We start from the raw sequence: 6,111 nt of genomic DNA, 5'->3' as shown, positions 1-6,111 counted from the left end.
GAACCAATTGGTCACCTAGCAACGGGACCTACAGTTTTATTGTGGGATCCGAATCACACTATATCGAGAAATTAATTTCTATCACCAGAAATAAATTTCTCTGATTCCGCGTTGGCAGAGCCGGGAATCGAACTTCGGACCACTAGATTGGCAGCCGAGCGCGAAAACCACTCGTCCAGCGAGGAACTTTGACGTAAGTAATTGTGATATATGAATAAGTTTATGGTCTACTTCTAGTTAACATGCTCACATAAACTTTGTTAAATTCCTAAATATTAAACCACTAACATCACCGAGCCTTAATGACAAGTTCTTTACACCTTGAGAATAACTTACACCCAAGGGATTCGAACCTAAGCCTTTGGTTTAGATATAATGAGAGACGGTTGACCGTGGAGGTTGAAGTTCACGACACCGACCAAAGGAAGGAAAACGGATTCTATGGTCACTAAAGGACGGATTCAAATGACCGAATTCCAGACAAACAGCGTCATGAAAGTTCCCTCTTTTTGTGTATTTAATTGTACTAAAATAGGATGTAAGCGGTCGAAAATAATACGTGAATTCGACTATAATTCATAATTGCATAAGTCCAAAGAACAAAAGTTTTACTAAGGCGTTAAACACTAGCATCAAAGTTTGAATCAGGTTGTTGTGACGCTATTTGAACACAGATAACAAGGATTTGTACTGACATGCATATCGAAAATCACGAAGAAATTGAAAAGCGGCGGGTGTGAGTTATTTCCAAGGTATAGTGAACTGGTTATTAAATGATGTTTGTGGCTTATTATTGGTGGACGAAAATGTCTTCCGTGTATAAGTGAATTATATACGCGCACGCACACACGCACACACACACACACACACACACATATATATATATATATATTATATATATATATATATATATATATATATATATATATATATATATTCATTTATAAACTAAGACTTAACATGCGATACTGACCCAAGATATTATAGTAGTTTGTTTAAAGAAATTTTCAGAGTCCGATAGCAAACTAAAAGACAGAATGTACAAGAAAATTGCACCACTATTAATTTATTTTTTCTGAGTTCTCCATTCTGTGATGGTTTCGCCTCATGCAGTTTGCTCTCTCTCTCTCTCTCTCTCTCTCTCTCTCTCTCTCTCTCTCTCTCTCTCATAGACAGGCAACGGTCGAAGAGAAGACATGTAGACAGGTAAGTATATTTGAAAGGAAGTATACTTATCATTTGCATGGAAATGTAGGAAAGGAAGTCTTACTCCAAAAAATTAATAATTAAATTTGATTCTTTCCTAGATGGTGACCCCCACGGGTTCTAGCATTTGCGGCGTGTTTAGCACAAGCCCGCTGGGGATTACAGTAAAAACTTGAACAAAAGATTGTAAATATAAGGATATTGATTCCCTAGAAATAATTGTCCTAGATAAAGACCCGCTAAAACCCTTAGGGAATAGTGAAAGATCCTACATTTTTATCTCAACAACAAAACTAACAGAGAGAGAGAGAGAGAGAGAGAGGAAAAAAATCTGGTATGAGTATGGAGGTTTGTTGAGTAGAAGCCGGTTCTTCCCTCACACGTGTCTTTCCTTTGAGATTTTCGGATGATCCCATCATCCGAACACATGGTTCTTAGGATGATCCTGTACTAATCCAAGAGTAATCCTACAGATAAATCGTTAATCTTCTCTCGCAAATCCCTTAAGTAAACTTTCGAAATTCCACCAGATGTCTCTCCCCGTCGAGCTTCACAGCCAAACGATGACTGCGGATCTGTATATAGGCCTGGTCAGTACCAAGGCTTGGTCATGGCTTGGTCAGCACAAAGGCTTTCATTCAACGGCAAAAAGTCTCACTGGCCCAGGACTCTGGGAGAGATTTTGATTGGACGAACAGGGTCACGTAACCTTATCATGAATTATGATCAGAAACTTAATTCCAAATTGCTAATATCAAAGCCAGTTACAATGAAGGTCAAGGAGTTAAGGATGGTAATCTCCTGAGCACTTGATAAAGTAGCCAGCCATCTTATCTTTACAAATCCTTTCCTGACCTATTACTTACTCAGAGATCACCGTCGTCTTTTATTTGATCATGTTTTGACCTTTAATTTCTTTCATCTCCCTTCTGTTTATTTTCATGCTATCCATTTATCTAATCCTCTTTTAGGGTCAAAACTTCCAATCTTGGAAAAGAAAAGGAGGAAATGTTTGACCATGATAAACAAGGAACTAAGAAAAATAACTAGACAAAATCACTCTTGAGGAAACAAGTTAGAGACTTAGAAGAAGAACCAAGTGGAAGGCATAAACCAAAAAATTTCAATTACTCTTGTGGTAAAGTTTACCTTTCAGTCATATCGGTATCTGACTGAAAAGCATCAACGATGTGCTAAATTTTTGTGTGCGAGTACACACACACACACACACGCACGCGCGCACAAACACACACACATATACATATACTAAATATATATATATATATATATATATTATATATATAAATATATATATATACATATATACATAATGTGTATGTTTAACTGGTTTTGGCTTATGTTTACTGTCTTAATCTAAACCATGCTATAAGGAAGGTGAATATAAGACTGTCAGCCGATTTATGCAAAAATTCATACTTCCATACACTTGAAGGTCGTTAACAGATACATTTTACTATAGCTGGATTCAAGGGTGTGGAGTATCAATAGTATCTAAGACGTGAGAGGAAATCGGGAAATAAAGTGGTCGTTAAGGTTAATAAATATTTGTAAACATCTGGTAAAAGAAATCTTTTATATATATCATATATATATATATATATATATATATATATATATATATATATATATATATGTATGTATACTGAATCAGGAAAGTTAGGACGTGATAAATCCATGAAATAAAGATATATGCCACGAAGGAAAAATAAACGAAGGAGGATCGCGAGGCCTTTCGACGTTTAAACGTCCTTTACTGAGCAGAAAAGGACGTTAATTAACGTCGAAAGGTCTCGCATATCCTCCTTCGTTTATTTTCCTTCGTGGCATATATCTTTACTATATATATATATATATTATATATATATATATATATATATATCACAAATACATATGTATATATATTATATCATGTGTTTGTGGAATAATATCTATCTATCCATATATTTATATATATATATATAGGATATATATATATATATATATATATATATATATATATATATATATATATATATATATATATATATATATATGTGTGTGTGTGTGTGTGTGTGTGTGTGTGTGTGTGTGTGTGTGTGTGTTTGGAATTTTATCACTTATATACATAAGAGTTTTTTATATATACATGAAGACTAAGCCACAAATTTCGTATGATATCAAATTCACTATACCTCGGGAATGACTGATAATTTTCCGTAGACATAAGTTATAACGGGGTATTCATAGTGAAATTGTGGCTGGTATTTATGACTATATATATATATATATAATATATATATATATATAATATTATATATATATATATATATATATATAGCTGGGTGTTTCGAAATTAGAGGCCCCCTCCACAGAACAAATGGAAAGTTATGAGGCTTTCTACTATAGCCTATCTCCAAGTACATTATCTAAAGTTTCTATTAAGCTATTTTTCACATCCTCACCCGTGAGTGGACAGATGAGATGTAACCGACCATAGCCACACAGTATTAGAAATGCATGTAGACAGTTATGAATGAAAAGATAGTGGATTCCCTTTCTATTTTCACGATGACTACATCACCAAAGAATAACTACAGAATTTATAATAATGGTGAAAAATGACAAAATTCTCTCTCTCTCTCTCTCTCTCTCTCTCTCTCTCTCTCTCTCTCTCTCTCTCTCTCTCTCTCTCTCTCTCATTTTCAACGTGTTTACTACTTCTGAACGGTTGGTATCTGTTGAAACAGATGGTTTAACGGGATTGACACCGAGATTAACTGAGGTTGTTAGTTAGTTGCCCGAATCCCGTTGTCTCCCGGTCACCAAAGTTTACGGGAAAAATGTCAAACCCAAAGGTATTGGTCAAGTAAATCATACATATTTGACATTGCCATAACAGAGTAGTAACTGTGGCTATAAATGTGAGCTCCCTTATTTTTCGACTCAATCTCCGCCCGCCCTCTCGAAAGGACCAAGTGGTCACTATTTTTATAGTTAAGTGGTATCAACGTAAATGGGTAATGTTGAGTTGGCTAAAATGGAAATATTGCGAATGTTTAAATCATTAGTAATCTATTTCTGGAATAAATTGGAAAAAACGTTATATATAACATTTTTTCTTATCCTTCGTACGGGGTCAGGATCGGGGTCCCAGTTGTGGGGAAATTCGCAACAGTAGCGAGGATTGTAAAATGTCCTATTTGGCCTGTGATTCTATTACTTGATCAAGACTAATAAATCAACACTTGAATTAGAACTTGCTAAAAGCAAAATGTTCTTGAAAGCTCTTAAAAACCAGCATTAATAAAGCTACCGATGAAAAATGTTTGGGTCAGGTCAGGACAATAATGTACCCTTTGATCACACACACACACACCACACTCACACACACCACACACACACACACACACACACACACACACACATATATATATATATATATATAATATATATATATATATATATATATATATATATATATATATATAAAGGCATAAGCCAGGATGGGAAAAATATTTATGGATTTACCACGTTCCAAACTTTCGTGATTCAGTTATATATATATATATAAGTCATATCACATTTCCGTGATTTCATATACATATATCGAGCTACAATGTCCTTTAATATCTAATTCGCTCTACTCGGAATTAATATATTTTCATATATGCTTAACCGAAGGGGAATTTTTTCTCGATAATAGATTTGCCTGGACCAGGGCGCGGAACCTATGGATCCTTTCAAACCCAGGAAAACGTCAGTGAAGCTTTTCCTACTACACCACGCGAGAGGTTGGTGTAGTAGGAAAAGCTTCACTGACGTTCCTGGGTTTGAAAGGATCCATAGGTTCGCGCCCTGGTCCAGGGCCAGGAAATCTATTATCGAGAAAAAATTCCCATTCCCCTTCGGTTAAGCATATATGATATATATTATATATATATATATATCTATATATATATTGTATTATATATAGGATACAGGGTAGGAGAAGGGGAAAAAGGAGCCTGGTTCAGTCCATTTCTTTTCACCCTTCTCCTGCGCTATATGCATATACATAAATTATTTATTATATATATATATCATCAAAAAATATAATATTATTATATATATAGATATATATATATAATATATATTTGGTATATATAAGGATATACATATATATATATATAGATATATATATATATATATATATATATATATATATATATATATATATATATATATGGCTGTGAGGTATTTATGTTAAAACAGAATTTCATCAAGTAAAAGGAGCCCATAAAAACGCCAAAAGGCAGAAAGTTGAAAGAATTAACTGTCTACCTTTGAACTTGGATCTTCAGCCTTTGTAGTGACAGGCGAACCCAAAAATAGAGCAAACAATTCAAGAAGTTAAGAGGGCATTGTGGCTATTACCATTACATATGTATCTGGTAAAAGAAAGTTAGTGTGTATGGTGAAGTCAATGGTATCGTTCGCACATACTAACTTTTTATCAAGACTTTTAAATCGTGATAATAATGGTTCGATTAATACACTGAAACTAACTTCAAAGCTACTAAAATCAAGTTAAAGAAAATGGATCAGTTATCAAGCACAATAATTAAACTGGATATTGCGTTTTAAAAAGCAGAACCAGTCAATAATGTTTAATTTTGCATAAAAGAGCTACTTTAGAATACTGAAACTGTTAAACAAATAAACTGTACAAGTAGCTATATGACCAAAAGAAGTAGTCATCATATGTCTACTTTCATAAATCACCAAATAATATCTAAGCATTAGAGTTATCGAATGAGAGAATTACTAGTGGTACTCGTCATTACAATTAAGAATTTTCATTAACACACTTATCCAATAGGACACTAAGTTAAAAAATAAAGAAAGAGAGAAAAAAAGCATTTTTCT

Source organism: Macrobrachium nipponense, chromosome 35, assembly GCF_015104395.2.
Source record: "Macrobrachium nipponense isolate FS-2020 chromosome 35, ASM1510439v2, whole genome shotgun sequence".
Classification (NCBI taxonomy): Eukaryota; Metazoa; Arthropoda; class Malacostraca; order Decapoda; family Palaemonidae; genus Macrobrachium; species Macrobrachium nipponense.
The sequence above is the reverse complement of the archived record's forward strand: the minus strand, read 5'-3'. Positions refer to the sequence as shown.